The sequence below is a fragment of the Pimephales promelas genome, chromosome 3, assembly GCF_988280905.1.
Source record: "Pimephales promelas chromosome 3, fPimPro1.hap1.1, whole genome shotgun sequence".
Taxonomy (NCBI): domain Eukaryota; kingdom Metazoa; phylum Chordata; class Actinopteri; order Cypriniformes; family Leuciscidae; genus Pimephales; species Pimephales promelas.
Genome location: NC_142771.1, coordinates 46,487,297 through 46,507,379, shown reverse-complemented (window position 1 = coordinate 46,507,379; position 20,083 = coordinate 46,487,297). Strand labels below are relative to the sequence as shown.

General features: G+C 46.7%; 98 non-coding genes and 2 pseudogenes across 98 annotated transcripts in view; all 100 read left to right on the top strand.

Moving 5' to 3' along the window:
- LOC148990849 (5S ribosomal RNA) overlaps positions 1-31 on the top strand; it is a 119-nt gene extending 88 nt beyond the window's left edge. Inside the window, exon 1 of the ribosomal RNA XR_016157155.1 lies at positions 1-31. This exon is cut by the window's left edge and continues 88 nt beyond it. This is a non-coding gene — a ribosomal RNA (5S ribosomal RNA).
- Positions 32-94: 63 nt separating this feature from the next.
- Positions 95-213, top strand: LOC148990848 (5S ribosomal RNA). The gene has a single exon (XR_016161768.1). It is a non-coding gene; the product is annotated as a 5S ribosomal RNA (ribosomal RNA).
- A 63-nt stretch (positions 214-276) lies between these two features.
- On the top strand, positions 277-395 carry LOC148990847 (5S ribosomal RNA). The gene has a single exon (XR_016157154.1). It is a non-coding gene; the product is annotated as a 5S ribosomal RNA (ribosomal RNA).
- A 173-nt stretch (positions 396-568) lies between these two features.
- LOC148990846 (5S ribosomal RNA) lies at positions 569-687 on the top strand. The gene has a single exon (XR_016160854.1). It is a non-coding gene; the product is annotated as a 5S ribosomal RNA (ribosomal RNA).
- A 63-nt stretch (positions 688-750) lies between these two features.
- Positions 751-869, top strand: LOC148990845 (5S ribosomal RNA). The gene has a single exon (XR_016157152.1). It is a non-coding gene; the product is annotated as a 5S ribosomal RNA (ribosomal RNA).
- A 63-nt stretch (positions 870-932) lies between these two features.
- On the top strand, positions 933-1,051 carry LOC148990844 (5S ribosomal RNA). Its single transcript, XR_016160853.1, has one exon. It is a non-coding gene; the product is annotated as a 5S ribosomal RNA (ribosomal RNA).
- Positions 1,052-1,114: 63 nt separating this feature from the next.
- Positions 1,115-1,233, top strand: LOC148990843 (5S ribosomal RNA). Its single transcript, XR_016157151.1, has one exon. It is a non-coding gene; the product is annotated as a 5S ribosomal RNA (ribosomal RNA).
- A 63-nt stretch (positions 1,234-1,296) lies between these two features.
- LOC148990842 (5S ribosomal RNA) lies at positions 1,297-1,415 on the top strand. Its single transcript, XR_016155502.1, has one exon. It is a non-coding gene; the product is annotated as a 5S ribosomal RNA (ribosomal RNA).
- Positions 1,416-1,589: 174 nt separating this feature from the next.
- Positions 1,590-1,708, top strand: LOC148990841 (5S ribosomal RNA). The gene has a single exon (XR_016160852.1). It is a non-coding gene; the product is annotated as a 5S ribosomal RNA (ribosomal RNA).
- Positions 1,709-1,771: 63 nt separating this feature from the next.
- Positions 1,772-1,890, top strand: LOC148990840 (5S ribosomal RNA). Its single transcript, XR_016162577.1, has one exon. It is a non-coding gene; the product is annotated as a 5S ribosomal RNA (ribosomal RNA).
- Positions 1,891-1,953: 63 nt separating this feature from the next.
- LOC148990839 (5S ribosomal RNA) lies at positions 1,954-2,072 on the top strand. Its single transcript, XR_016161767.1, has one exon. It is a non-coding gene; the product is annotated as a 5S ribosomal RNA (ribosomal RNA).
- Positions 2,073-2,135: 63 nt separating this feature from the next.
- LOC148990838 (5S ribosomal RNA) lies at positions 2,136-2,254 on the top strand. The gene has a single exon (XR_016160297.1). It is a non-coding gene; the product is annotated as a 5S ribosomal RNA (ribosomal RNA).
- Positions 2,255-2,426: 172 nt separating this feature from the next.
- LOC148990837 (5S ribosomal RNA) lies at positions 2,427-2,545 on the top strand. The gene has a single exon (XR_016160851.1). It is a non-coding gene; the product is annotated as a 5S ribosomal RNA (ribosomal RNA).
- A 63-nt stretch (positions 2,546-2,608) lies between these two features.
- Positions 2,609-2,727, top strand: LOC148990836 (5S ribosomal RNA). The gene has a single exon (XR_016157150.1). It is a non-coding gene; the product is annotated as a 5S ribosomal RNA (ribosomal RNA).
- A 63-nt stretch (positions 2,728-2,790) lies between these two features.
- LOC148990835 (5S ribosomal RNA) lies at positions 2,791-2,909 on the top strand. Its single transcript, XR_016157149.1, has one exon. It is a non-coding gene; the product is annotated as a 5S ribosomal RNA (ribosomal RNA).
- A 63-nt stretch (positions 2,910-2,972) lies between these two features.
- LOC148990834 (5S ribosomal RNA) lies at positions 2,973-3,091 on the top strand. Its single transcript, XR_016157148.1, has one exon. It is a non-coding gene; the product is annotated as a 5S ribosomal RNA (ribosomal RNA).
- A 63-nt stretch (positions 3,092-3,154) lies between these two features.
- Positions 3,155-3,273, top strand: LOC148990833 (5S ribosomal RNA). The gene has a single exon (XR_016157147.1). It is a non-coding gene; the product is annotated as a 5S ribosomal RNA (ribosomal RNA).
- A 63-nt stretch (positions 3,274-3,336) lies between these two features.
- LOC148990832 (5S ribosomal RNA) lies at positions 3,337-3,455 on the top strand. Its single transcript, XR_016157146.1, has one exon. It is a non-coding gene; the product is annotated as a 5S ribosomal RNA (ribosomal RNA).
- A 63-nt stretch (positions 3,456-3,518) lies between these two features.
- LOC148990831 (5S ribosomal RNA) lies at positions 3,519-3,637 on the top strand. The gene has a single exon (XR_016161504.1). It is a non-coding gene; the product is annotated as a 5S ribosomal RNA (ribosomal RNA).
- Positions 3,638-3,700: 63 nt separating this feature from the next.
- LOC148990830 (5S ribosomal RNA) lies at positions 3,701-3,819 on the top strand. Its single transcript, XR_016161502.1, has one exon. It is a non-coding gene; the product is annotated as a 5S ribosomal RNA (ribosomal RNA).
- A 63-nt stretch (positions 3,820-3,882) lies between these two features.
- On the top strand, positions 3,883-4,001 carry LOC148990829 (5S ribosomal RNA). The gene has a single exon (XR_016157145.1). It is a non-coding gene; the product is annotated as a 5S ribosomal RNA (ribosomal RNA).
- Positions 4,002-4,064: 63 nt separating this feature from the next.
- LOC148990828 (5S ribosomal RNA) lies at positions 4,065-4,183 on the top strand. The gene has a single exon (XR_016157144.1). It is a non-coding gene; the product is annotated as a 5S ribosomal RNA (ribosomal RNA).
- A 172-nt stretch (positions 4,184-4,355) lies between these two features.
- Positions 4,356-4,474, top strand: LOC148990827 (5S ribosomal RNA). The gene has a single exon (XR_016160850.1). It is a non-coding gene; the product is annotated as a 5S ribosomal RNA (ribosomal RNA).
- Positions 4,475-4,537: 63 nt separating this feature from the next.
- LOC148990826 (5S ribosomal RNA) lies at positions 4,538-4,656 on the top strand. Its single transcript, XR_016157143.1, has one exon. It is a non-coding gene; the product is annotated as a 5S ribosomal RNA (ribosomal RNA).
- Positions 4,657-4,719: 63 nt separating this feature from the next.
- LOC148990825 (5S ribosomal RNA) lies at positions 4,720-4,838 on the top strand. The gene has a single exon (XR_016157141.1). It is a non-coding gene; the product is annotated as a 5S ribosomal RNA (ribosomal RNA).
- A 63-nt stretch (positions 4,839-4,901) lies between these two features.
- LOC148990824 (5S ribosomal RNA) lies at positions 4,902-5,020 on the top strand. Its single transcript, XR_016157140.1, has one exon. It is a non-coding gene; the product is annotated as a 5S ribosomal RNA (ribosomal RNA).
- A 63-nt stretch (positions 5,021-5,083) lies between these two features.
- Positions 5,084-5,202, top strand: LOC148990823 (5S ribosomal RNA). The gene has a single exon (XR_016157139.1). It is a non-coding gene; the product is annotated as a 5S ribosomal RNA (ribosomal RNA).
- A 63-nt stretch (positions 5,203-5,265) lies between these two features.
- On the top strand, positions 5,266-5,384 carry LOC148990822 (5S ribosomal RNA). Its single transcript, XR_016157138.1, has one exon. It is a non-coding gene; the product is annotated as a 5S ribosomal RNA (ribosomal RNA).
- Positions 5,385-5,447: 63 nt separating this feature from the next.
- On the top strand, positions 5,448-5,566 carry LOC148990821 (5S ribosomal RNA). Its single transcript, XR_016161501.1, has one exon. It is a non-coding gene; the product is annotated as a 5S ribosomal RNA (ribosomal RNA).
- A 63-nt stretch (positions 5,567-5,629) lies between these two features.
- On the top strand, positions 5,630-5,748 carry LOC148990820 (5S ribosomal RNA). Its single transcript, XR_016161500.1, has one exon. It is a non-coding gene; the product is annotated as a 5S ribosomal RNA (ribosomal RNA).
- A 63-nt stretch (positions 5,749-5,811) lies between these two features.
- On the top strand, positions 5,812-5,930 carry LOC148990819 (5S ribosomal RNA). Its single transcript, XR_016157137.1, has one exon. It is a non-coding gene; the product is annotated as a 5S ribosomal RNA (ribosomal RNA).
- A 63-nt stretch (positions 5,931-5,993) lies between these two features.
- On the top strand, positions 5,994-6,112 carry LOC148990818 (5S ribosomal RNA). Its single transcript, XR_016157136.1, has one exon. It is a non-coding gene; the product is annotated as a 5S ribosomal RNA (ribosomal RNA).
- A 172-nt stretch (positions 6,113-6,284) lies between these two features.
- LOC148990817 (5S ribosomal RNA) lies at positions 6,285-6,403 on the top strand. Its single transcript, XR_016160849.1, has one exon. It is a non-coding gene; the product is annotated as a 5S ribosomal RNA (ribosomal RNA).
- A 63-nt stretch (positions 6,404-6,466) lies between these two features.
- On the top strand, positions 6,467-6,585 carry LOC148990816 (5S ribosomal RNA). Its single transcript, XR_016157135.1, has one exon. It is a non-coding gene; the product is annotated as a 5S ribosomal RNA (ribosomal RNA).
- A 63-nt stretch (positions 6,586-6,648) lies between these two features.
- Positions 6,649-6,767, top strand: LOC148990815 (5S ribosomal RNA). The gene has a single exon (XR_016157134.1). It is a non-coding gene; the product is annotated as a 5S ribosomal RNA (ribosomal RNA).
- A 174-nt stretch (positions 6,768-6,941) lies between these two features.
- LOC148990814 (5S ribosomal RNA) lies at positions 6,942-7,060 on the top strand. The gene has a single exon (XR_016160848.1). It is a non-coding gene; the product is annotated as a 5S ribosomal RNA (ribosomal RNA).
- Positions 7,061-7,123: 63 nt separating this feature from the next.
- Positions 7,124-7,242, top strand: LOC148990813 (5S ribosomal RNA). Its single transcript, XR_016162535.1, has one exon. It is a non-coding gene; the product is annotated as a 5S ribosomal RNA (ribosomal RNA).
- A 63-nt stretch (positions 7,243-7,305) lies between these two features.
- Positions 7,306-7,424, top strand: LOC148990812 (5S ribosomal RNA). Its single transcript, XR_016157133.1, has one exon. It is a non-coding gene; the product is annotated as a 5S ribosomal RNA (ribosomal RNA).
- A 63-nt stretch (positions 7,425-7,487) lies between these two features.
- On the top strand, positions 7,488-7,606 carry LOC148990811 (5S ribosomal RNA). The gene has a single exon (XR_016157132.1). It is a non-coding gene; the product is annotated as a 5S ribosomal RNA (ribosomal RNA).
- Positions 7,607-7,778: 172 nt separating this feature from the next.
- LOC148990810 (5S ribosomal RNA) lies at positions 7,779-7,897 on the top strand. Its single transcript, XR_016163814.1, has one exon. It is a non-coding gene; the product is annotated as a 5S ribosomal RNA (ribosomal RNA).
- Positions 7,898-7,960: 63 nt separating this feature from the next.
- On the top strand, positions 7,961-8,080 carry LOC148990809 (5S ribosomal RNA). The gene has a single exon (XR_016162187.1). It is a non-coding gene; the product is annotated as a 5S ribosomal RNA (ribosomal RNA).
- A 63-nt stretch (positions 8,081-8,143) lies between these two features.
- Positions 8,144-8,262, top strand: LOC148990808 (5S ribosomal RNA). The gene has a single exon (XR_016157130.1). It is a non-coding gene; the product is annotated as a 5S ribosomal RNA (ribosomal RNA).
- Positions 8,263-8,325: 63 nt separating this feature from the next.
- LOC148990807 (5S ribosomal RNA) lies at positions 8,326-8,444 on the top strand. The gene has a single exon (XR_016157129.1). It is a non-coding gene; the product is annotated as a 5S ribosomal RNA (ribosomal RNA).
- Positions 8,445-8,617: 173 nt separating this feature from the next.
- On the top strand, positions 8,618-8,736 carry LOC148990806 (5S ribosomal RNA). Its single transcript, XR_016160846.1, has one exon. It is a non-coding gene; the product is annotated as a 5S ribosomal RNA (ribosomal RNA).
- A 63-nt stretch (positions 8,737-8,799) lies between these two features.
- On the top strand, positions 8,800-8,918 carry LOC148990805 (5S ribosomal RNA). Its single transcript, XR_016157128.1, has one exon. It is a non-coding gene; the product is annotated as a 5S ribosomal RNA (ribosomal RNA).
- A 63-nt stretch (positions 8,919-8,981) lies between these two features.
- LOC148990804 (5S ribosomal RNA) lies at positions 8,982-9,100 on the top strand. The gene has a single exon (XR_016155491.1). It is a non-coding gene; the product is annotated as a 5S ribosomal RNA (ribosomal RNA).
- Positions 9,101-9,272: 172 nt separating this feature from the next.
- Positions 9,273-9,391, top strand: LOC148990803 (5S ribosomal RNA; annotated as a pseudogene).
- A 63-nt stretch (positions 9,392-9,454) lies between these two features.
- Positions 9,455-9,573, top strand: LOC148990802 (5S ribosomal RNA). The gene has a single exon (XR_016157127.1). It is a non-coding gene; the product is annotated as a 5S ribosomal RNA (ribosomal RNA).
- Positions 9,574-9,636: 63 nt separating this feature from the next.
- On the top strand, positions 9,637-9,755 carry LOC148990801 (5S ribosomal RNA). The gene has a single exon (XR_016161561.1). It is a non-coding gene; the product is annotated as a 5S ribosomal RNA (ribosomal RNA).
- A 63-nt stretch (positions 9,756-9,818) lies between these two features.
- On the top strand, positions 9,819-9,937 carry LOC148990800 (5S ribosomal RNA). Its single transcript, XR_016157126.1, has one exon. It is a non-coding gene; the product is annotated as a 5S ribosomal RNA (ribosomal RNA).
- A 63-nt stretch (positions 9,938-10,000) lies between these two features.
- LOC148990799 (5S ribosomal RNA) lies at positions 10,001-10,119 on the top strand. The gene has a single exon (XR_016161766.1). It is a non-coding gene; the product is annotated as a 5S ribosomal RNA (ribosomal RNA).
- A 63-nt stretch (positions 10,120-10,182) lies between these two features.
- On the top strand, positions 10,183-10,301 carry LOC148990798 (5S ribosomal RNA). The gene has a single exon (XR_016157125.1). It is a non-coding gene; the product is annotated as a 5S ribosomal RNA (ribosomal RNA).
- Positions 10,302-10,474: 173 nt separating this feature from the next.
- Positions 10,475-10,593, top strand: LOC148990797 (5S ribosomal RNA). The gene has a single exon (XR_016160845.1). It is a non-coding gene; the product is annotated as a 5S ribosomal RNA (ribosomal RNA).
- A 63-nt stretch (positions 10,594-10,656) lies between these two features.
- Positions 10,657-10,775, top strand: LOC148990796 (5S ribosomal RNA). The gene has a single exon (XR_016157124.1). It is a non-coding gene; the product is annotated as a 5S ribosomal RNA (ribosomal RNA).
- Positions 10,776-10,838: 63 nt separating this feature from the next.
- Positions 10,839-10,957, top strand: LOC148990795 (5S ribosomal RNA). Its single transcript, XR_016160844.1, has one exon. It is a non-coding gene; the product is annotated as a 5S ribosomal RNA (ribosomal RNA).
- A 63-nt stretch (positions 10,958-11,020) lies between these two features.
- On the top strand, positions 11,021-11,139 carry LOC148990794 (5S ribosomal RNA). The gene has a single exon (XR_016157123.1). It is a non-coding gene; the product is annotated as a 5S ribosomal RNA (ribosomal RNA).
- A 63-nt stretch (positions 11,140-11,202) lies between these two features.
- LOC148990793 (5S ribosomal RNA) lies at positions 11,203-11,321 on the top strand. The gene has a single exon (XR_016155479.1). It is a non-coding gene; the product is annotated as a 5S ribosomal RNA (ribosomal RNA).
- A 175-nt stretch (positions 11,322-11,496) lies between these two features.
- Positions 11,497-11,615, top strand: LOC148990792 (5S ribosomal RNA). The gene has a single exon (XR_016160843.1). It is a non-coding gene; the product is annotated as a 5S ribosomal RNA (ribosomal RNA).
- A 63-nt stretch (positions 11,616-11,678) lies between these two features.
- On the top strand, positions 11,679-11,797 carry LOC148990791 (5S ribosomal RNA). Its single transcript, XR_016157122.1, has one exon. It is a non-coding gene; the product is annotated as a 5S ribosomal RNA (ribosomal RNA).
- A 63-nt stretch (positions 11,798-11,860) lies between these two features.
- On the top strand, positions 11,861-11,979 carry LOC148990790 (5S ribosomal RNA). The gene has a single exon (XR_016161765.1). It is a non-coding gene; the product is annotated as a 5S ribosomal RNA (ribosomal RNA).
- Positions 11,980-12,042: 63 nt separating this feature from the next.
- LOC148990789 (5S ribosomal RNA) lies at positions 12,043-12,161 on the top strand. The gene has a single exon (XR_016157121.1). It is a non-coding gene; the product is annotated as a 5S ribosomal RNA (ribosomal RNA).
- Positions 12,162-12,331: 170 nt separating this feature from the next.
- Positions 12,332-12,450, top strand: LOC148990788 (5S ribosomal RNA). Its single transcript, XR_016163813.1, has one exon. It is a non-coding gene; the product is annotated as a 5S ribosomal RNA (ribosomal RNA).
- Positions 12,451-12,513: 63 nt separating this feature from the next.
- On the top strand, positions 12,514-12,632 carry LOC148990787 (5S ribosomal RNA). The gene has a single exon (XR_016157119.1). It is a non-coding gene; the product is annotated as a 5S ribosomal RNA (ribosomal RNA).
- Positions 12,633-12,695: 63 nt separating this feature from the next.
- Positions 12,696-12,814, top strand: LOC148990786 (5S ribosomal RNA). Its single transcript, XR_016157118.1, has one exon. It is a non-coding gene; the product is annotated as a 5S ribosomal RNA (ribosomal RNA).
- Positions 12,815-12,877: 63 nt separating this feature from the next.
- On the top strand, positions 12,878-12,996 carry LOC148990785 (5S ribosomal RNA). Its single transcript, XR_016157117.1, has one exon. It is a non-coding gene; the product is annotated as a 5S ribosomal RNA (ribosomal RNA).
- A 173-nt stretch (positions 12,997-13,169) lies between these two features.
- Positions 13,170-13,288, top strand: LOC148990784 (5S ribosomal RNA). The gene has a single exon (XR_016160842.1). It is a non-coding gene; the product is annotated as a 5S ribosomal RNA (ribosomal RNA).
- Positions 13,289-13,351: 63 nt separating this feature from the next.
- Positions 13,352-13,470, top strand: LOC148990783 (5S ribosomal RNA). The gene has a single exon (XR_016157116.1). It is a non-coding gene; the product is annotated as a 5S ribosomal RNA (ribosomal RNA).
- A 63-nt stretch (positions 13,471-13,533) lies between these two features.
- Positions 13,534-13,652, top strand: LOC148990782 (5S ribosomal RNA). Its single transcript, XR_016155468.1, has one exon. It is a non-coding gene; the product is annotated as a 5S ribosomal RNA (ribosomal RNA).
- Positions 13,653-13,824: 172 nt separating this feature from the next.
- Positions 13,825-13,943, top strand: LOC148990781 (5S ribosomal RNA; annotated as a pseudogene).
- Positions 13,944-14,006: 63 nt separating this feature from the next.
- LOC148990780 (5S ribosomal RNA) lies at positions 14,007-14,125 on the top strand. Its single transcript, XR_016157115.1, has one exon. It is a non-coding gene; the product is annotated as a 5S ribosomal RNA (ribosomal RNA).
- A 63-nt stretch (positions 14,126-14,188) lies between these two features.
- Positions 14,189-14,307, top strand: LOC148990779 (5S ribosomal RNA). The gene has a single exon (XR_016161560.1). It is a non-coding gene; the product is annotated as a 5S ribosomal RNA (ribosomal RNA).
- A 63-nt stretch (positions 14,308-14,370) lies between these two features.
- Positions 14,371-14,489, top strand: LOC148990778 (5S ribosomal RNA). Its single transcript, XR_016157114.1, has one exon. It is a non-coding gene; the product is annotated as a 5S ribosomal RNA (ribosomal RNA).
- A 63-nt stretch (positions 14,490-14,552) lies between these two features.
- Positions 14,553-14,671, top strand: LOC148990777 (5S ribosomal RNA). The gene has a single exon (XR_016161764.1). It is a non-coding gene; the product is annotated as a 5S ribosomal RNA (ribosomal RNA).
- A 63-nt stretch (positions 14,672-14,734) lies between these two features.
- LOC148990776 (5S ribosomal RNA) lies at positions 14,735-14,853 on the top strand. The gene has a single exon (XR_016157113.1). It is a non-coding gene; the product is annotated as a 5S ribosomal RNA (ribosomal RNA).
- Positions 14,854-15,026: 173 nt separating this feature from the next.
- Positions 15,027-15,145, top strand: LOC148990775 (5S ribosomal RNA). Its single transcript, XR_016160841.1, has one exon. It is a non-coding gene; the product is annotated as a 5S ribosomal RNA (ribosomal RNA).
- A 63-nt stretch (positions 15,146-15,208) lies between these two features.
- LOC148990774 (5S ribosomal RNA) lies at positions 15,209-15,327 on the top strand. The gene has a single exon (XR_016157112.1). It is a non-coding gene; the product is annotated as a 5S ribosomal RNA (ribosomal RNA).
- A 63-nt stretch (positions 15,328-15,390) lies between these two features.
- On the top strand, positions 15,391-15,509 carry LOC148990773 (5S ribosomal RNA). Its single transcript, XR_016160840.1, has one exon. It is a non-coding gene; the product is annotated as a 5S ribosomal RNA (ribosomal RNA).
- A 63-nt stretch (positions 15,510-15,572) lies between these two features.
- LOC148990772 (5S ribosomal RNA) lies at positions 15,573-15,691 on the top strand. The gene has a single exon (XR_016157111.1). It is a non-coding gene; the product is annotated as a 5S ribosomal RNA (ribosomal RNA).
- Positions 15,692-15,754: 63 nt separating this feature from the next.
- On the top strand, positions 15,755-15,873 carry LOC148990771 (5S ribosomal RNA). Its single transcript, XR_016155457.1, has one exon. It is a non-coding gene; the product is annotated as a 5S ribosomal RNA (ribosomal RNA).
- Positions 15,874-16,047: 174 nt separating this feature from the next.
- On the top strand, positions 16,048-16,166 carry LOC148990770 (5S ribosomal RNA). The gene has a single exon (XR_016160839.1). It is a non-coding gene; the product is annotated as a 5S ribosomal RNA (ribosomal RNA).
- A 63-nt stretch (positions 16,167-16,229) lies between these two features.
- LOC148990769 (5S ribosomal RNA) lies at positions 16,230-16,348 on the top strand. The gene has a single exon (XR_016157110.1). It is a non-coding gene; the product is annotated as a 5S ribosomal RNA (ribosomal RNA).
- Positions 16,349-16,411: 63 nt separating this feature from the next.
- LOC148990768 (5S ribosomal RNA) lies at positions 16,412-16,530 on the top strand. Its single transcript, XR_016161762.1, has one exon. It is a non-coding gene; the product is annotated as a 5S ribosomal RNA (ribosomal RNA).
- A 63-nt stretch (positions 16,531-16,593) lies between these two features.
- On the top strand, positions 16,594-16,712 carry LOC148990767 (5S ribosomal RNA). The gene has a single exon (XR_016157108.1). It is a non-coding gene; the product is annotated as a 5S ribosomal RNA (ribosomal RNA).
- A 173-nt stretch (positions 16,713-16,885) lies between these two features.
- On the top strand, positions 16,886-17,004 carry LOC148990766 (5S ribosomal RNA). Its single transcript, XR_016160838.1, has one exon. It is a non-coding gene; the product is annotated as a 5S ribosomal RNA (ribosomal RNA).
- A 63-nt stretch (positions 17,005-17,067) lies between these two features.
- On the top strand, positions 17,068-17,186 carry LOC148990765 (5S ribosomal RNA). The gene has a single exon (XR_016157107.1). It is a non-coding gene; the product is annotated as a 5S ribosomal RNA (ribosomal RNA).
- Positions 17,187-17,249: 63 nt separating this feature from the next.
- On the top strand, positions 17,250-17,368 carry LOC148990764 (5S ribosomal RNA). The gene has a single exon (XR_016157106.1). It is a non-coding gene; the product is annotated as a 5S ribosomal RNA (ribosomal RNA).
- Positions 17,369-17,431: 63 nt separating this feature from the next.
- Positions 17,432-17,550, top strand: LOC148990763 (5S ribosomal RNA). The gene has a single exon (XR_016157105.1). It is a non-coding gene; the product is annotated as a 5S ribosomal RNA (ribosomal RNA).
- Positions 17,551-17,613: 63 nt separating this feature from the next.
- LOC148990762 (5S ribosomal RNA) lies at positions 17,614-17,732 on the top strand. Its single transcript, XR_016157104.1, has one exon. It is a non-coding gene; the product is annotated as a 5S ribosomal RNA (ribosomal RNA).
- Positions 17,733-17,795: 63 nt separating this feature from the next.
- Positions 17,796-17,914, top strand: LOC148990761 (5S ribosomal RNA). Its single transcript, XR_016157103.1, has one exon. It is a non-coding gene; the product is annotated as a 5S ribosomal RNA (ribosomal RNA).
- A 63-nt stretch (positions 17,915-17,977) lies between these two features.
- Positions 17,978-18,096, top strand: LOC148990760 (5S ribosomal RNA). The gene has a single exon (XR_016161499.1). It is a non-coding gene; the product is annotated as a 5S ribosomal RNA (ribosomal RNA).
- A 63-nt stretch (positions 18,097-18,159) lies between these two features.
- LOC148990759 (5S ribosomal RNA) lies at positions 18,160-18,278 on the top strand. Its single transcript, XR_016161498.1, has one exon. It is a non-coding gene; the product is annotated as a 5S ribosomal RNA (ribosomal RNA).
- A 63-nt stretch (positions 18,279-18,341) lies between these two features.
- Positions 18,342-18,460, top strand: LOC148990758 (5S ribosomal RNA). Its single transcript, XR_016157102.1, has one exon. It is a non-coding gene; the product is annotated as a 5S ribosomal RNA (ribosomal RNA).
- A 63-nt stretch (positions 18,461-18,523) lies between these two features.
- LOC148990757 (5S ribosomal RNA) lies at positions 18,524-18,642 on the top strand. The gene has a single exon (XR_016157101.1). It is a non-coding gene; the product is annotated as a 5S ribosomal RNA (ribosomal RNA).
- A 172-nt stretch (positions 18,643-18,814) lies between these two features.
- On the top strand, positions 18,815-18,933 carry LOC148990756 (5S ribosomal RNA). Its single transcript, XR_016160837.1, has one exon. It is a non-coding gene; the product is annotated as a 5S ribosomal RNA (ribosomal RNA).
- Positions 18,934-18,996: 63 nt separating this feature from the next.
- LOC148990755 (5S ribosomal RNA) lies at positions 18,997-19,115 on the top strand. The gene has a single exon (XR_016157100.1). It is a non-coding gene; the product is annotated as a 5S ribosomal RNA (ribosomal RNA).
- Positions 19,116-19,178: 63 nt separating this feature from the next.
- Positions 19,179-19,297, top strand: LOC148990754 (5S ribosomal RNA). The gene has a single exon (XR_016157099.1). It is a non-coding gene; the product is annotated as a 5S ribosomal RNA (ribosomal RNA).
- A 63-nt stretch (positions 19,298-19,360) lies between these two features.
- Positions 19,361-19,479, top strand: LOC148990753 (5S ribosomal RNA). The gene has a single exon (XR_016157097.1). It is a non-coding gene; the product is annotated as a 5S ribosomal RNA (ribosomal RNA).
- A 63-nt stretch (positions 19,480-19,542) lies between these two features.
- Positions 19,543-19,661, top strand: LOC148990752 (5S ribosomal RNA). Its single transcript, XR_016157096.1, has one exon. It is a non-coding gene; the product is annotated as a 5S ribosomal RNA (ribosomal RNA).
- Positions 19,662-19,724: 63 nt separating this feature from the next.
- On the top strand, positions 19,725-19,843 carry LOC148990751 (5S ribosomal RNA). The gene has a single exon (XR_016161497.1). It is a non-coding gene; the product is annotated as a 5S ribosomal RNA (ribosomal RNA).
- A 63-nt stretch (positions 19,844-19,906) lies between these two features.
- LOC148990750 (5S ribosomal RNA) lies at positions 19,907-20,025 on the top strand. The gene has a single exon (XR_016161496.1). It is a non-coding gene; the product is annotated as a 5S ribosomal RNA (ribosomal RNA).
- The last annotated feature ends 58 nt before the right edge of the window (positions 20,026-20,083 follow it).

Here is a 20,083-nt window from a genome sequence, read left to right as displayed (position 1 = left end):
GACCGCCTGGGAATACCAGGTGCTGTAAGCTTTATATAGTTTACTACCCTAATGTTCTAACCATTCAAATAGCCCAATTTTGGCAGCAGATTTCGCTTACGGCCATACCACCTTGAGAACGCCCGAACTCGTCTGATCTCGGAAGCTAAGCAGGGTCGGGCCTGGTTAGTACTTGGATGGAAGACCGCCTGGGAATACCAGGTGCTGTAAGCTTTATATAGTTTACTACCCTAATGTTCTAACCATTCAAATAGCCCAATTTTGGCAGCAGATTTCGCTTACGGCCATACCACCTTGAGAACGCCCGAACTCGTCTGATCTCGGAAGCTAAGCAGGGTCGGGCCTGGTTAGTACTTGGATGGGAGACCGCCTGGGAATACCAGGTGCTGTAAGCTTTATTGTTTAAAAAAAAAAAAAAAAAAAAAAGAGTCAATGAAATGGTTCAAAAATCCTAAATTGTCTTTTTTCCCCTCGAAATGCCTGAAATATTCTCTGAGTTTCTTCAGAAAGCCTGAAAGAGTCTCTTTTTTTTTCTTCTTCAAATAGCCCAATTTTGGCAGCGGATTTCGCTTACGGCCATACCACCTTGAGAACGCCCGAACTCGTCTGATCTCGGAAGCTAAGCAGGGTCGGGCCTGGTTAGTACTTGAATGGGAGACCGCCTGGGAATACCAGGTGCTGTAAGCTTTATATAGTTTACTACCCTAATGTTCTAACCATTCAAATAGCCCAATTTTGGCAGCAGATTTCGCTTACGGCCATACCACCTTGAGAACGCCCGAACTCGTCTGATCTCGGAAGCTAAGCAGGGTCGGGCCTGGTTAGTACTTGGATGGGAGACCGCCTGGGAATACCAGGTGCTGTAAGCTTTATATAGTTTACTACCCTAATGTTCTAACCATTCAAATAGCCCAATTTTGGCAGCAGATTTCGCTTACGGCCATACCACCTTGAGAACGCCCGAACTCGTCTGATCTCGGAAGCTAAGCAGGGTCGGGCCTGGTTAGTACTTGAATGGGAGACCGCCTGGGAATACCAGGTGCTGTAAGCTTTATATAGTTTACTACCCTAATGTTCTAACCATTCAAATAGCCCAATTTTGGCAACAGATTTCGCTTACGGCCATACCACCTTGAGAACGCCCGAACTCGTCTGATCTCGGAAGCTAAGCAGGGTCGGGCCTGGTTAGTACTTGGATGGGAGACCGCCTGGGAATACCAGGTGCTGTAAGCTTTATATAGTTTACTACCCTAATGTTCTAACCATTCAAATAGCCCAATTTTGGCAGCAGATTTCGCTTACGGCCATACCACCTTGAGAACGCCCGAACTCGTCTGATCTCGGAAGCTAAGCAGGGTCGGGCCAGGTTAGTACTTGGATGGGAGACCGCCTGGGAATACCAGGTGCTGTAAGCTTTATTGTATAAAAAAAAAAAAAAAAAAAAAAAGAGTCAATGAAATGGTTCAAAAATCCTAAATTGTCTTTTTTCCCCTCGAAATGCCTGAAATATTCTCTGAGTTTCTTCAGAAAGCCTGAAAGAGTCTCTTTTTTTTTCTTCTTCAAATAGCCCAATTTTGGCAGCGGATTTCGCTTACGGCCATACCACCTTGAGAACGCCCGAACTCGTCTGATCTCGGAAGCTAAGCAGGGTCGGGCCTGGTTAGTACTTGAATGGGAGACCGCCTGGGAATACCAGGTGCTGTAAGCTTTATATAGTTTACTACCCTAATGTTCTAACCATTCAAATAGCCCAATTTTGGCAGCAGATTTCGCTTACGGCCATACCACCTTAAGAACGCCCGAACTCGTCTGATCTCGGAAGCTAAGCAGGGTCGGGCCTGGTTAGTACTTGGATGGGAGACCGCCTGGGAATACCAGGTGCTGTAAGCTTTATATAGTTTACTACCCTAATGTTCTAACCATTCAAATAGCCCAATTTTGGCAGCAGATTTCGCTTACGGCCATACCACCTTGAGAACGCCCGAACTCGTCTGATCTCGGAAGCTAAGCAGGGTCGGGCCTGGTTAGTACTTGGATGGAAGACCGCCTGGGAATACCAGGTGCTGTAAGCTTTATATAGTTTACTACCCTAATGTTCTAACCATTCAAATAGCCCAATTTTGGCAGCAGATTTCGCTTACGGCCATACCACCTTGAGAACGCCCGAACTCGTCTGATCTCGGAAGCTAAGCAGGGTCGGGCCTGGATAGTACTTGGATGGGAGACCGCCTGGGAATACCAGGTGCTGTAAGCTTTATTGTTTAAAAAAAAAAAAAAAAAAAAAGAGTCAATGAAATGGTTCAAAAATCCTAAATTGTCTTTTTTCCCCTCGAAATGCCTGAAATATTCTCTGAGTTTCTTCAGAAAGCCTGAAAGAGTCTCTTTTTTTTTCTTCTTCAAATAGCCCAATTTTGGCAGCGGATTTCGCTTACGGCCATACCACCTTGAGAACGCCCGAACTCGTCTGATCTCGGAAGCTAAGCAGGGTCGGGCCTGGTTAGTACTTGAATGGGAGACCGCCTGGGAATACCAGGTGCTGTAAGCTTTATATAGTTTACTACCCTAATGTTCTAACCATTCAAATAGCCCAATTTTGGCAGCAGATTTCGCTTACGGCCATACCACCTTGAGAACGCCCGAACTCGTCTGATCTCGGAAGCTAAGCAGGGTCGGGCCTGGTTAGTACTTGGATGGGAGACCGCCTGGGAATACCAGGTGCTGTAAGCTTTATATAGTTTACTACCCTAATGTTCTAACCATTCAAATAGCCCAATTTTGGCAGCAGATTTCGCTTACGGCCATACCACCTTGAGAACGCCCGAACTCGTCTGATCTCGGAAGCTAAGCAGGGTCGGGCCTGGTTAGTACTTGGATGGGAGACCGCCTGGGAATACCAGGTGCTGTAAGCTTTATATAGTTTACTACCCTAATGTTCTAACCATTCAAATAGCCCAATTTTGGCAGCAGATTTCGCTTACGGCCATACCACCTTGAGAACGCCCGAACTCGTCTGATCTCGGAAGCTAAGCAGGGTCGGGCCTGGTTAGTACTTGGATGGGAGACCGCCTGGGAATACCAGGTGCTGTAAGCTTTATATAGTTTACTACCCTAATGTTCTAACCATTCAAATAGCCCAATTTTGGCAGCAGATTTCGCTTACGGCCATACCACCTTGAGAACGCCCGAACTCGTCTGATCTCGGAAGCTAAGCAGGGTCGGGCCTGGTTAGTACTTGGATGGGAGACCGCCTGGGAATACCAGGTGCTGTAAGCTTTATATAGTTTACTACCCTAATGTTCTAACCATTCAAATAGCCCAATTTTGGCAGCAGATTTCGCTTACGGCCATACCACCTTGAGAACGCCCGAACTCGTCTGATCTCGGAAGCTAAGCAGGGTCGGGCCTGGTTAGTACTTGGATGGGAGACCGCCTGGGAATACCAGGTGCTGTAAGCTTTATATAGTTTACTACCCTAATGTTCTAACCATTCAAATAGCCCAATTTTGGCAGCAGATTTCGCTTACGGCCATACCACCTTGAGGACGCCCGAACTCGTCTGATCTCGGAAGCTAAGCAGGGTCGGGCCTGGTTAGTACTTGGATGGGAGACCGCCTGGGAATACCAGGTGCTGTAAGCTTTATATAGTTTACTACCCTAATGTTCTAACCATTCAAATAGCCCAATTTTGGCAGCAGATTTCGCTTACGGCCATACCACCTTGAGGACGCCCGAACTCGTCTGATCTCGGAAGCTAAGCAGGGTCGGGCCTGGTTAGTACTTGGATGGGAGACCGCCTGGGAATACCAGGTGCTGTAAGCTTTATATAGTTTACTACCCTAATGTTCTAACCATTCAAATAGCCCAATTTTGGCAGCAGATTTCGCTTACGGCCATACCACCTTGAGAACGCCCGAACTCGTCTGATCTCGGAAGCTAAGCAGGGTCGGGCCTGGTTAGTACTTGGATGGGAGACCGCCTGGGAATACCAGGTGCTGTAAGCTTTATATAGTTTACTACCCTAATGTTCTAACCATTCAAATAGCCCAATTTTGGCAGCAGATTTCGCTTACGGCCATACCACCTTGAGAACGCCCGAACTCGTCTGATCTCGGAAGCTAAGCAGGGTCGGGCCTGGTTAGTACTTGGATGGGAGACCGCCTGGGAATACCAGGTGCTGTAAGCTTTATTGTTTAAAAAAAAAAAAAAAAAAAAAGAGTCAATGAAATGGTTCAAAAATCCTAAATTGTCTTTTTTCCCCTCGAAATGCCTGAAATATTCTCTGAGTTTCTTCAGAAAGCCTGAAAGAGTCTCTTTTTTTTTCTTCTTCAAATAGCCCAATTTTGGCAGCGGATTTCGCTTACGGCCATACCACCTTGAGAACGCCCGAACTCGTCTGATCTCGGAAGCTAAGCAGGGTCGGGCCTGGTTAGTACTTGAATGGGAGACCGCCTGGGAATACCAGGTGCTGTAAGCTTTATATAGTTTACTACCCTAATGTTCTAACCATTCAAATAGCCCAATTTTGGCAGCAGATTTCGCTTACGGCCATACCACCTTGAGAACGCCCGAACTCGTCTGATCTCGGAAGCTAAGCAGGGTCGGGCCTGGTTAGTACTTGGATGGGAGACCGCCTGGGAATACCAGGTGCTGTAAGCTTTATATAGTTTACTACCCTAATGTTCTAACCATTCAAATAGCCCAATTTTGGCAGCAGATTTCGCTTACGGCCATACCACCTTGAGAACGCCCGAACTCGTCTGATCTCGGAAGCTAAGCAGGGTCGGGCCTGGTTAGTACTTGGATGGGAGACCGCCTGGGAATACCAGGTGCTGTAAGCTTTATATAGTTTACTACCCTAATGTTCTAACCATTCAAATAGCCCAATTTTGGCAGCAGATTTCGCTTACGGCCATACCACCTTGAGAACGCCCGAACTCGTCTGATCTCGGAAGCTAAGCAGGGTCGGGCCTGGTTAGTACTTGGATGGGAGACCGCCTGGGAATACCAGGTGCTGTAAGCTTTATATAGTTTACTACCCTAATGTTCTAACCATTCAAATAGCCCAATTTTGGCAGCAGATTTCGCTTACGGCCATACCACCTTGAGAACGCCCGAACTCGTCTGATCTCGGAAGCTAAGCAGGGTCGGGCCTGGTTAGTACTTGGATGGGAGACCGCCTGGGAATACCAGGTGCTGTAAGCTTTATATAGTTTACTACCCTAATGTTCTAACCATTCAAATAGCCCAATTTTGGCAGCAGATTTCGCTTACGGCCATACCACCTTGAGAACGCCCGAACTCGTCTGATCTCGGAAGCTAAGCAGGGTCGGGCCTGGTTAGTACTTGGATGGGAGACCGCCTGGGAATACCAGGTGCTGTAAGCTTTATATAGTTTACTACCCTAATGTTCTAACCATTCAAATAGCCCAATTTTGGCAGCAGATTTCGCTTACGGCCATACCACCTTGAGGACGCCCGAACTCGTCTGATCTCGGAAGCTAAGCAGGGTCGGGCCTGGTTAGTACTTGGATGGGAGACCGCCTGGGAATACCAGGTGCTGTAAGCTTTATATAGTTTACTACCCTAATGTTCTAACCATTCAAATAGCCCAATTTTGGCAGCAGATTTCGCTTACGGCCATACCACCTTGAGGACGCCCGAACTCGTCTGATCTCGGAAGCTAAGCAGGGTCGGGCCTGGTTAGTACTTGGATGGGAGACCGCCTGGGAATACCAGGTGCTGTAAGCTTTATATAGTTTACTACCCTAATGTTCTAACCATTCAAATAGCCCAATTTTGGCAGCAGATTTCGCTTACGGCCATACCACCTTGAGAACGCCCGAACTCGTCTGATCTCGGAAGCTAAGCAGGGTCGGGCCTGGTTAGTACTTGGATGGGAGACCGCCTGGGAATACCAGGTGCTGTAAGCTTTATATAGTTTACTACCCTAATGTTCTAACCATTCAAATAGCCCAATTTTGGCAGCAGATTTCGCTTACGGCCATACCACCTTGAGAACGCCCGAACTCGTCTGATCTCGGAAGCTAAGCAGGGTCGGGCCTGGTTAGTACTTGGATGGGAGACCGCCTGGGAATACCAGGTGCTGTAAGCTTTATTGTTTAAAAAAAAAAAAAAAAAAAAAGAGTCAATGAAATGGTTCAAAAATCCTAAATTGTCTTTTTTCCCCTCGAAATGCCTGAAATATTCTCTGAGTTTCTTCAGAAAGCCTGAAAGAGTCTCTTTTTTTTTCTTCTTCAAATAGCCCAATTTTGGCAGCGGATTTCGCTTACGGCCATACCACCTTGAGAACGCCCGAACTCGTCTGATCTCGGAAGCTAAGCAGGGTCGGGCCTGGTTAGTACTTGAATGGGAGACCGCCTGGGAATACCAGGTGCTGTAAGCTTTATATAGTTTACTACCCTAATGTTCTAACCATTCAAATAGCCCAATTTTGGCAGCAGATTTCGCTTACGGCCATACCACCTTGAGAACGCCCGAACTCGTCTGATCTCGGAAGCTAAGCAGGGTCGGGCCTGGTTAGTACTTGGATGGGAGACCGCCTGGGAATACCAGGTGCTGTAAGCTTTATATAGTTTACTACCCTAATGTTCTAACCATTCAAATAGCCCAATTTTGGCAGCAGATTTCGCTTACGGCCATACCACCTTGAGAACGCCCGAACTCGTCTGATCTCGGAAGCTAAGCAGGGTCGGGCCTGGTTAGTACTTGGATGGGAGACCGCCTGGGAATACCAGGTGCTGTAAGCTTTATTGTTTAAAAAAAAAAAAAAAAAAAAAAAGAGTCAATGAAATGGTTCAAAAATCCTAAATTGTCTTTTTTCCCCTCGAAATGCCTGAAATATTCTCTGAGTTTCTTCAGAAAGCCTGAAAGAGTCTCTTTTTTTTTCTTCTTCAAATAGCCCAATTTTGGCAGCGGATTTCGCTTACGGCCATACCACCTTGAGAACGCCCGAACTCGTCTGATCTCGGAAGCTAAGCAGGGTCGGGCCTGGTTAGTACTTGAATGGGAGACCGCCTGGGAATACCAGGTGCTGTAAGCTTTATATAGTTTACTACCCTAATGTTCTAACCATTCAAATAGCCCAATTTTGGCAACAGATTTCGCTTACGGCCATACCACCTTGAGAACGCCCGAACTCGTCTGATCTCGAAAGCTAAGCAGGGTCGGGCCTGGTTAGTACTTGGATGGGAGACCGCCTGGGAATACCAGGTGCTGTAAGCTTTATATAGTTTACTACCCTAATGTTCTAACCATTCAAATAGCCCAATTTTGGCAGCAGATTTCGCTTACGGCCATACCACCTTGAGAACGCCCGAACTCGTCTGATCTCGGAAGCTAAGCAGGGTCGGGCCTGGTTAGTACTTGGATGGGAGACCGCCTGGGAATACCAGGTGCTGTAAGCTTTATATAGTTTACTACCCTAATGTTCTAACCATTCAAATAGCCCAATTTTGGCAGCACATTTCGCTTACGGCCATACCACCTTGAGAACGCCCGAACTCGTCTGATCTCGGAAGCTAAGCAGGGTCGGGCCTGGTTAGTACTTGGATGGGAGACCGCCTGGGAATACCAGGTGCTGTAAGCTTTATTGTTTAAAAAAAAAAAAAAAAAAAAAGAGTCAATGAAATGGTTCAAAAATCCTAAATTGTCTTTTTTCCCCTCGAAATGCCTGAAATATTCTCTGAGTTTCTTCAGAAAGCCTGAAAGAGTCTCTTTTTTTTTCTTCTTAAAATAGCCCAATTTTGGCAGCGGATTTCGCTTACGGCCATACCACCTTGAGAACGCCCGAACTCGTCTGATCTCGGAAGCTAAGCAGGGTCGGGCCTGGTTAGTACTTGAATGGGAGACGGCCTGGGAATACCAGGTGCTGTAAGCTTTATAAAGTTTACTACCCTAATGTTCTAACCATTCAAATAGCCCAATTTTGGCAGCAGATTTCGCTTACGGCCATACCACCTTGAGAACGCCCGAACTCGTCTGATCTCGGAAGCTAAGCAGGGTCGGGCCTGGTTAGTACTTGGATGGGAGACCGCCTGGGAATAACCAGGTGCTGTAAGCTTTATATAGTTTACTACCCTAATGTTCTAACCATTCAAATAGCCCAATTTTGGCAGCAGATTTCGCTTACGGCCATACCACCTTGAGAACGCCCGAACTCGTCTGATCTCGGAAGCTAAGCAGGGTCGGGCCTGGTTAGTACTTGGATGGGAGACCGCCTGGGAATACCAGGTGCTGTAAGCTTTATATAGTTTACTACCCTAATGTTCTAACCATTCAAATAGCCCAATTTTGGCAGCAGATTTCGCTTACGGCCATACCACCTTGAGAACGCCCGAACTCGTCTGATCTCGGAAGCTAAGCAGGGTCGGGCCTGGTTAGTACTTGGATGGGAGACCGCCTGGGAATACCAGGTGCTGTAAGCTTTATTGTTTAAAAAAAAAAAAAAAAAAAAAAGAGTCAATGAAATGGTTCAAAAATCCTAAATTGTCTTTTTTCCCCTCGAAATGCCTGAAATATTCTCTGAGTTTCTTCAGAAAGCCTGAAAGAGTCTCTTTTTTTTTCTTCTTCAAATAGCCCAATTTTGGCAGCGGATTTCGCTTACGGCCATACCACCTTGAGAACGCCCGAACTCGTCTGATCTCGGAAGCTAAGCAGGGTCGGGCCTGGTTAGTACTTGAATGGGAGACCGCCTGGGAATACCAGGTGCTGTAAGCTTTATATAGTTTACTACCCTAATGTTCTAACCATTCAAATAGCCCAATTTTGGCAACAGATTTCGCTTACGGCCATACCACCTTGAGAACGCCCGAACTCGTCTGATCTCGGAAGCTAAGCAGGGTCGGGCCTGGTTAGTACTTGGATGGGAGACCGCCTGGGAATACCAGGTGCTGTAAGCTTTATATAGTTTACTACCCTAATGTTCTAACCATTCAAATAGCCCAATTTTGGCAGCAGATTTCGCTTACGGCCATACCACCTTGAGAACGCCCGAACTCGTCTGATCTCGGAAGCTAAGCAGGGTCGGGCCAGGTTAGTACTTGGATGGGAGACCGCCTGGGAATACCAGGTGCTGTAAGCTTTATTGTATAAAAAAAAAAAAAAAAAAAAAGAGTCAATGAAATGGTTCAAAAATCCTAAATTGTCTTTTTTCCCCTCGAAATGCCTGAAATATTCTCTGAGTTTCTTCAGAAAGCCTGAAAGAGTCTCTTTTTTTTTCTTCTTCAAATAGCCCAATTTTGGCAGCGGATTTCGCTTACGGCCATACCACCTTGAGAACGTCCGAACTCGTCTGATCTCGGAAGCTAAGCAGGGTCGGGCCTGGTTAGTACTTGAATGGGAGACGGCCTGGGAATACCAGGTGCTGTAAGCTTTATATAGTTTACTACCCTAATGTTCTAACCATTCAAATAGCCCAATTTTGGCAGCAGATTTCGCTTACGGCCATACCACCTTGAGAACGCCCGAACTCGTCTGATCTCGGAAGCTAAGCAGGGTCGGGCCTGGTTAGTACTTGGATGGGAGACCGCCTGGGAATACCAGGTGCTGTAAGCTTTATATAGTTTACTAACCTAATGTTCTAACCATTCAAATAGCCCAATTTTGGCAGCAGATTTCGCTTACGGCCATACCACCTTGAGAACGCCCGAACTCGTCTGATCTCGGAAGCTAAGCAGGGTCGGGCCTGGTTAGTACTTGGATGGGAGACCGCCTGGGAATACCAGGTGTTGTAAGCTTTATATAGTTTACTACCCTAATGTTCTAACCATTCAAATAGCCCAATTTTGGCAGCAGATTTCGCTTACGGCCATACCACCTTGAGAACGCCCGAACTCGTCTGATCTCGGAAGCTAAGCAGGGTCGGGCCTGGTTAGTACTTGGATGGGAGACCGCCTGGGAATACCAGGTGCTGTAAGCTTTATATAGTTTACTACCCTAATGTTCTAACCATTCAAATAGCCCAATTTTGGCAGCAGATTTCGCTTACGGCCATACCACCTTGAGAACGCCCGAACTCGTCTGATCTCGGAAGCTAAGCAGGGTCGGGCCTGGTTAGTACTTGGATGGAAGACCGCCTGGGAATACCAGGTGCTGTAAGCTTTATATAGTTTACTACCCTAATGTTCTAACCATTCAAATAGCCCAATTTTGGCAGCAGATTTCGCTTACGGCCATACCACCTTGAGAACGCCCGAACTCGTCTGATCTCGGAAGCTAAGCAGGGTCGGGCCTGGTTAGTACTTGGATGGGAGACCGCCTGGGAATACCAGGTGCTGTAAGCTTTATTGTTTAAAAAAAAAAAAAAAAAAAAAAGAGTCAATGAAATGGTTCAAAAATCCTAAATTGTCTTTTTTCCCCTCGAAATGCCTGAAATATTCTCTGAGTTTCTTCAGAAAGCCTGAAAGAGTCTCTTTTTTTTTCTTCTTCAAATAGCCCAATTTTGGCAGCGGATTTCGCTTACGGCCATACCACCTTGAGAACGCCCGAACTCGTCTGATCTCGGAAGCTAAGCAGGGTCGGGCCTGGTTAGTACTTGAATGGGAGACCGCCTGGGAATACCAGGTGCTGTAAGCTTTATATAGTTTACTACCCTAATGTTCTAACCATTCAAATAGCCCAATTTTGGCAGCAGATTTCGCTTACGGCCATACCACCTTGAGAACGCCCGAACTCGTCTGATCTCGGAAGCTAAGCAGGGTCGGGCCTGGTTAGTACTTGGATGGGAGACCGCCTGGGAATACCAGGTGCTGTAAGCTTTATATAGTTTACTACCCTAATGTTCTAACCATTCAAATAGCCCAATTTTGGCAGCAGATTTCGCTTACGGCCATACCACCTTGAGAACGCCCGAACTCGTCTGATCTCGGAAGCTAAGCAGGGTCGGGCCTGGTTAGTACTTGAATGGGAGACCGCCTGGGAATACCAGGTGCTGTAAGCTTTATATAGTTTACTACCCTAATGTTCTAACCATTCAAATAGCCCAATTTTGGCAACAGATTTCGCTTACGGCCATACCACCTTGAGAACGCCCGAACTCGTCTGATCTCGGAAGCTAAGCAGGGTCGGGCCTGGTTAGTACTTGGATGGGAGACCGCCTGGGAATACCAGGTGCTGTAAGCTTTATATAGTTTACTACCCTAATGTTCTAACCATTCAAATAGCCCAATTTTGGCAGCAGATTTCGCTTACGGCCATACCACCTTGAGAACGCCCGAACTCGTCTGATCTCGGAAGCTAAGCAGGGTCGGGCCAGGTTAGTACTTGGATGGGAGACCGCCTGGGAATACCAGGTGCTGTAAGCTTTATTGTATAAAAAAAAAAAAAAAAAAAAAAAAGAGTCAATGAAATGGTTCAAAAATCCTAAATTGTCTTTTTTCCCCTCGAAATGCCTGAAATATTCTCTGAGTTTCTTCAGAAAGCCTGAAAGAGTCTCTTTTTTTTTCTTCTTCAAATAGCCCAATTTTGGCAGCGGATTTCGCTTACGGCCATACCACCTTGAGAACGCCCGAACTCGTCTGATCTCGGAAGCTAAGCAGGGTCGGGCCTGGTTAGTACTTGAATGGGAGACCGCCTGGGAATACCAGGTGCTGTAAGCTTTATATAGTTTACTACCCTAATGTTCTAACCATTCAAATAGCCCAATTTTGGCAGCAGATTTCGCTTACGGCCATACCACCTTGAGAACGCCCGAACTCGTCTGATCTCGGAAGCTAAGCAGGGTCGGGCCTGGTTAGTACTTGGATGGGAGACCGCCTGGGAATACCAGGTGCTGTAAGCTTTATATAGTTTACTACCCTAATGTTCTAACCATTCAAATAGCCCAATTTTGGCAGCAGATTTCGCTTACGGCCATACCACCTTGAGAACGCCCGAACTCGTCTGATCTCGGAAGCTAAGCAGGGTCGGGCCTGGTTAGTACTTGGATGGAAGACCGCCTGGGAATACCAGGTGCTGTAAGCTTTATATAGTTTACTACCCTAATGTTCTAACCATTCAAATAGCCCAATTTTGGCAGCACATTTCGCTTACGGCCATACCACCTTGAGAACGCCCGAACTCGTCTGATCTCGGAAGCTAAGCAGGGTCGGGCCTGGTTAGTACTTGGATGGGAGACCGCCTGGGAATACCAGGTGCTGTAAGCTTTATTGTTTAAAAAAAAAAAAAAAAAAAGAGTCAATGAAATGGTTCAAAAATCCTAAATTGTCTTTTTTCCCCTCGAAATGCCTGAAATATTCTCTGAGTTTCTTCAGAAAGCCTGAAAGAGTCTCTTTTTTTTTCTTCTTAAAATAGCCCAATTTTGGCAGCGGATTTCGCTTACGGCCATACCACCTTGAGAACGCCCGAACTCGTCTGATCTCGGAAGCTAAGCAGGGTCGGGCCTGGTTAGTACTTGAATGGGAGACGGCCTGGGAATACCAGGTGCTGTAAGCTTTATAAAGTTTACTACCCTAATGTTCTAACCATTCAAATAGCCCAATTTTGGCAGCAGATTTCGCTTACGGCCATACCACCTTGAGAACGCCCGAACTCGTCTGATCTCGGAAGCTAAGCAGGGTCGGGCCTGGTTAGTACTTGGATGGGAGACCGCCTGGGAATACCAGGTGCTGTAAGCTTTATATAGTTTACTACCCTAATGTTCTAACCATTCAAATAGCCCAATTTTGGCAGCAGATTTCGCTTACGGCCATACCACCTTGAGAACGCCCGAACTCGTCTGATCTCGGAAGCTAAGCAGGGTCGGGCCTGGTTAGTACTTGGATGGGAGACCGCCTGGGAATACCAGGTGCTGTAAGCTTTATATAGTTTACTACCCTAATGTTCTAACCATTCAAATAGCCCAATTTTGGCAGCAGATTTCGCTTACGGCCATACCACCTTGAGAACGCCCGAACTCGTCTGATCTCGGAAGCTAAGCAGGGTCGGGCCTGGTTAGTACTTGGATGGGAGACCGCCTGGGAATACCAGGTGCTGTAAGCTTTATTGTTTAAAAAAAAAAAAAAAAAAAAAAGAGTCAATGAAATGGTTCAAAAATCCTAAATTGTCTTTTTTCCCCTCGAAATGCCTGAAATATTCTCTGAGTTTCTTCAGAAAGCCTGAAAGAGTCTCTTTTTTTTTCTTCTTCAAATAGCCCAATTTTGGCAGCGGATTTCGCTTACGGCCATACCACCTTGAGAACGCCCGAACTCGTCTGATCTCGGAAGCTAAGCAGGGTCGGGCCTGGTTAGTACTTGAATGGGAGACCGCCTGGGAATACCAGGTGCTGTAAGCTTTATATAGTTTACTACCCTAATGTTCTAACCATTCAAATAGCCCAATTTTGGCAACAGATTTCGCTTACGGCCATACCACCTTGAGAACGCCCGAACTCGTCTGATCTCGGAAGCTAAGCAGGGTCGGGCCTGGTTAGTACTTGGATGGGAGACCGCCTGGGAATACCAGGTGCTGTAAGCTTTATATAGTTTACTACCCTAATGTTCTAACCATTCAAATAGCCCAATTTTGGCAGCAGATTTCGCTTACGGCCATACCACCTTGAGAACGCCCGAACTCGTCTGATCTCGGAAGCTAAGCAGGGTCGGGCCAGGTTAGTACTTGGATGGGAGACCGCCTGGGAATACCAGGTGCTGTAAGCTTTATTGTATAAAAAAAAAAAAAAAAAAAAAGAGTCAATGAAATGGTTCAAAAATCCTAAATTGTCTTTTTTCCCCTCGAAATGCCTGAAATATTCTCTGAGTTTCTTCAGAAAGCCTGAAAGAGTCTCTTTTTTTTTCTTCTTCAAATAGCCCAATTTTGGCAGCGGATTTCGCTTACGGCCATACCACCTTGAGAACGTCCGAACTCGTCTGATCTCGGAAGCTAAGCAGGGTCGGGCCTGGTTAGTACTTGAATGGGAGACGGCCTGGGAATACCAGGTGCTGTAAGCTTTATATAGTTTACTACCCTAATGTTCTAACCATTCAAATAGCCCAATTTTGGCAGCAGATTTCGCTTACGGCCATACCACCTTGAGAACGCCCGAACTCGTCTGATCTCGGAAGCTAAGCAGGGTCGGGCCTGGTTAGTACTTGGATGGGAGACCGCCTGGGAATACCAGGTGCTGTAAGCTTTATATAGTTTACTAACCTAATGTTCTAACCATTCAAATAGCCCAATTTTGGCAGCAGATTTCGCTTACGGCCATACCACCTTGAGAACGCCCGAACTCGTCTGATCTCGGAAGCTAAGCAGGGTCGGGCCTGGTTAGTACTTGGATGGGAGACCGCCTGGGAATACCAGGTGTTGTAAGCTTTATATAGTTTACTACCCTAATGTTCTAACCATTCAAATAGCCCAATTTTGGCAGCAGATTTCGCTTACGGCCATACCACCTTGAGAACGCCCGAACTCGTCTGATCTCGGAAGCTAAGCAGGGTCGGGCCTGGTTAGTACTTGGATGGGAGACCGCCTGGGAATACCAGGTGCTGTAAGCTTTATATAGTTTACTACCCTAATGTTCTAACCATTCAAATAGCCCAATTTTGGCAGCAGATTTCGCTTACGGCCATACCACCTTGAGAACGCCCGAACTCGTCTGATCTCGGAAGCTAAGCAGGGTCGGGCCTGGTTAGTACTTGGATGGAAGACCGCCTGGGAATACCAGGTGCTGTAAGCTTTATATAGTTTACTACCCTAATGTTCTAACCATTCAAATAGCCCAATTTTGGCAGCAGATTTCGCTTACGGCCATACCACCTTGAGAACGCCCGAACTCGTCTGATCTCGGAAGCTAAGCAGGGTCGGGCCTGGTTAGTACTTGGATGGGAGACCGCCTGGGAATACCAGGTGCTGTAAGCTTTATTGTTTAAAAAAAAAAAAAAAAAAAAAAGAGTCAATGAAATGGTTCAAAAATCCTAAATTGTCTTTTTTCCCCTCGAAATGCCTGAAATATTCTCTGAGTTTCTTCAGAAAGCCTGAAAGAGTCTCTTTTTTTTTCTTCTTCAAATAGCCCAATTTTGGCAGCGGATTTCGCTTACGGCCATACCACCTTGAGAACGCCCGAACTCGTCTGATCTCGGAAGCTAAGCAGGGTCGGGCCTGGTTAGTACTTGAATGGGAGACCGCCTGGGAATACCAGGTGCTGTAAGCTTTATATAGTTTACTACCCTAATGTTCTAACCATTCAAATAGCCCAATTTTGGCAGCAGATTTCGCTTACGGCCATACCACCTTGAGAACGCCCGAACTCGTCTGATCTCGGAAGCTAAGCAGGGTCGGGCCTGGTTAGTACTTGGATGGGAGACCGCCTGGGAATACCAGGTGCTGTAAGCTTTATATAGTTTACTACCCTAATGTTCTAACCATTCAAATAGCCCAATTTTGGCAGCAGATTTCGCTTACGGCCATACCACCTTGAGAACGCCCGAACTCGTCTGATCTCGGAAGCTAAGCAGGGTCGGGCCTGGTTAGTACTTGAATGGGAGACCGCCTGGGAATACCAGGTGCTGTAAGCTTTATATAGTTTACTACCCTAATGTTCTAACCATTCAAATAGCCCAATTTTGGCAACAGATTTCGCTTACGGCCATACCACCTTGAGAACGCCCGAACTCGTCTGATCTCGGAAGCTAAGCAGGGTCGGGCCTGGTTAGTACTTGGATGGGAGACCGCCTGGGAATACCAGGTGCTGTAAGCTTTATATAGTTTACTACCCTAATGTTCTAACCATTCAAATAGCCCAATTTTGGCAGCAGATTTCGCTTACGGCCATACCACCTTGAGAACGCCCGAACTCGTCTGATCTCGGAAGCTAAGCAGGGTCGGGCCAGGTTAGTACTTGGATGGGAGACCGCCTGGGAATACCAGGTGCTGTAAGCTTTATTGTATAAAAAAAAAAAAAAAAAAAAAAAGAGTCAATGAAATGGTTCAAAAATCCTAAATTGTCTTTTTTCCCCTCGAAATGCCTGAAATATTCTCTGAGTTTCTTCAGAAAGCCTGAAAGAGTCTCTTTTTTTTTCTTCTTCAAATAGCCCAATTTTGGCAGCGGATTTCGCTTACGGCCATACCACCTTGAGAACGCCCGAACTCGTCTGATCTCGGAAGCTAAGCAGGGTCGGGCCTGGTTAGTACTTGAATGGGAGACCGCCTGGGAATACCAGGTGCTGTAAGCTTTATATAGTTTACTACCCTAATGTTCTAACCATTCAAATAGCCCAATTTTGGCAGCAGATTTCGCTTACGGCCATACCACCTTGAGAACGCCCGAACTCGTCTGATCTCGGAAGCTAAGCAGGGTCGGGCCTGGTTAGTACTTGGATGGGAGACCGCCTGGGAATACCAGGTGCTGTAAGCTTTATATAGTTTACTACCCTAATGTTCTAACCATTCAAATAGCCCAATTTTGGCAGCAGATTTCGCTTACGGCCATACCACCTTGAGAACGCCCGAACTCGTCTGATCTCGGAAGCTAAGCAGGGTCGGGCCTGGTTAGTACTTGGATGGAAGACCGCCTGGGAATACCAGGTGCTGTAAGCTTTATATAGTTTACTACCCTAATGTTCTAACCATTCAAATAGCCCAATTTTGGCAGCAGATTTCGCTTACGGCCATACCACCTTGAGAACGCCCGAACTCGTCTGATCTCGGAAGCTAAGCAGGGTCGGGCCTGGTTAGTACTTGGATGGGAGACCGCCTGGGAATACCAGGTGCTGTAAGCTTTATTGTTTAAAAAAAAAAAAAAAAAAAAAAGAGTCAATGAAATGGTTCAAAAATCCTAAATTGTCTTTTTTCCCCTCGAAATGCCTGAAATATTCTCTGAGTTTCTTCAGAAAGCCTGAAAGAGTCTCTTTTTTTTTCTTCTTCAAATAGCCCAATTTTGGCAGCGGATTTCGCTTACGGCCATACCACCTTGAGAACGCCCGAACTCGTCTGATCTCGGAAGCTAAGCAGGGTCGGGCCTGGTTAGTACTTGAATGGGAGACCGCCTGGGAATACCAGGTGCTGTAAGCTTTATATAGTTTACTACCCTAATGTTCTAACCATTCAAATAGCCCAATTTTGGCAGCAGATTTCGCTTACGGCCATACCACCTTGAGAACGCCCGAACTCGTCTGATCTCGGAAGCTAAGCAGGGTCGGGCCTGGTTAGTACTTGGATGGGAGACCGCCTGGGAATACCAGGTGCTGTAAGCTTTATATAGTTTACTACCCTAATGTTCTAACCATTCAAATAGCCCAATTTTGGCAGCAGATTTCGCTTACGGCCATACCACCTTGAGAACGCCCGAACTCGTCTGATCTCGGAAGCTAAGCAGGGTCGGGCCTGGTTAGTACTTGGATGGGAGACCGCCTGGGAATACCAGGTGCTGTAAGCTTTATATAGTTTACTACCCTAATGTTCTAACCATTCAAATAGCCCAATTTTGGCAGCAGATTTCGCTTACGGCCATACCACCTTGAGAACGCCCGAACTCGTCTGATCTCGGAAGCTAAGCAGGGTCGGGCCTGGTTAGTACTTGGATGGGAGACCGCCTGGGAATACCAGGTGCTGTAAGCTTTATATAGTTTACTACCCTAATGTTCTAACCATTCAAATAGCCCAATTTTGGCAGCAGATTTCGCTTACGGCCATACCACCTTGAGAACGCCCGAACTCGTCTGATCTCGGAAGCTAAGCAGGGTCGGGCCTGGTTAGTACTTGGATGGGAGACCGCCTGGGAATACCAGGTGCTGTAAGCTTTATATAGTTTACTACCCTAATGTTCTAACCATTCAAATAGCCCAATTTTGGCAGCAGATTTCGCTTACGGCCATACCACCTTGAGAACGCCCGAACTCGTCTGATCTCGGAAGCTAAGCAGGGTCGGGCCTGGTTAGTACTTGGATGGGAGACCGCCTGGGAATACCAGGTGCTGTAAGCTTTATATAGTTTACTACCCTAATGTTCTAACCATTCAAATAGCCCAATTTTGGCAGCAGATTTCGCTTACGGCCATACCACCTTGAGGACGCCCGAACTCGTCTGATCTCGGAAGCTAAGCAGGGTCGGGCCTGGTTAGTACTTGGATGGGAGACCGCCTGGGAATACCAGGTGCTGTAAGCTTTATATAGTTTACTACCCTAATGTTCTAACCATTCAAATAGCCCAATTTTGGCAGCAGATTTCGCTTACGGCCATACCACCTTGAGGACGCCCGAACTCGTCTGATCTCGGAAGCTAAGCAGGGTCGGGCCTGGTTAGTACTTGGATGGGAGACCGCCTGGGAATACCAGGTGCTGTAAGCTTTATATAGTTTACTACCCTAATGTTCTAACCATTCAAATAGCCCAATTTTGGCAGCAGATTTCGCTTACGGCCATACCACCTTGAGAACGCCCGAACTCGTCTGATCTCGGAAGCTAAGCAGGGTCGGGCCTGGTTAGTACTTGGATGGGAGACCGCCTGGGAATACCAGGTGCTGTAAGCTTTATATAGTTTACTACCCTAATGTTCTAACCATTCAAATAGCCCAATTTTGGCAGCAGATTTCGCTTACGGCCATACCACCTTGAGAACGCCCGAACTCGTCTGATCTCGGAAGCTAAGCAGGGTCGGGCCTGGTTAGTACTTGGATGGGAGACCGCCTGGGAATACCAGGTGCTGTAAGCTTTATTGTTTAAAAAAAAAAAAAAAAAAAAAGAGTCAATGAAATGGTTCAAAAATCCTAAATTGTCTTTTTTCCCCTCGAAATGCCTGAAATATTCTCTGAGTTTCTTCAGAAAGCCTGAAAGAGTCTCTTTTTTTTTCTTCTTCAAATAGCCCAATTTTGGCAGCGGATTTCGCTTACGGCCATACCACCTTGAGAACGCCCGAACTCGTCTGATCTCGGAAGCTAAGCAGGGTCGGGCCTGGTTAGTACTTGAATGGGAGACCGCCTGGGAATACCAGGTGCTGTAAGCTTTATATAGTTTACTACCCTAATGTTCTAACCATTCAAATAGCCCAATTTTGGCAGCAGATTTCGCTTACGGCCATACCACCTTGAGAACGCCCGAACTCGTCTGATCTCGGAAGCTAAGCAGGGTCGGGCCTGGTTAGTACTTGGATGGGAGACCGCCTGGGAATACCAGGTGCTGTAAGCTTTATATAGTTTACTACCCTAATGTTCTAACCATTCAAATAGCCCAATTTTGGCAGCAGATTTCGCTTACGGCCATACCACCTTGAGAACGCCCGAACTCGTCTGATCTCGGAAGCTAAGCAGGGTCGGGCCTGGTTAGTACTTGGATGGGAGACCGCCTGGGAATACCAGGTGCTGTAAGCTTTATATAGTTTACTACCCTAATGTTCTAACCATTCAAATAGCCCAATTTTGGCAGCAGATTTCGCTTACGGCCATACCACCTTGAGAACGCCCGAACTCGTCTGATCTCGGAAGCTAAGCAGGGTCGGGCCTGGTTAGTACTTGGATGGGAGACCGCCTGGGAATACCAGGTGCTGTAAGCTTTATATAGTTTACTACCCTAATGTTCTAACCATTCAAATAGCCCAATTTTGGCAGCAGATTTCGCTTACGGCCATACCACCTTGAGAACGCCCGAACTCGTCTGATCTCGGAAGCTAAGCAGGGTCGGGCCTGGTTAGTACTTGGATGGGAGACCGCCTGGGAATACCAGGTGCTGTAAGCTTTATATAGTTTACTACCCTAATGTTCTAACCATTCAAATAGCCCAATTTTGGCAGCAGATTTCGCTTACGGCCATACCACCTTGAGGACGCCCGAACTCGTCTGATCTCGGAAGCTAAGCAGGGTCGGGCCTGGTTAGTACTTGGATGGGAGACCGCCTGGGAATACCAGGTGCTGTAAGCTTTATATAGTTTACTACCCTAATGTTCTAACCATTCAAATAGCCCAATTTTGGCAGCAGATTTCGCTTACGGCCATACCACCTTGAGGACGCCCGAACTCGTCTGATCTCGGAAGCTAAGCAGGGTCGGGCCTGGTTAGTACTTGGATGGGAGACCGCCTGGGAATACCAGGTGCTGTAAGCTTTATATAGTTTACTACCCTAATGTTCTAACCATTCAAATAGCCCAATTTTGGCAGCAG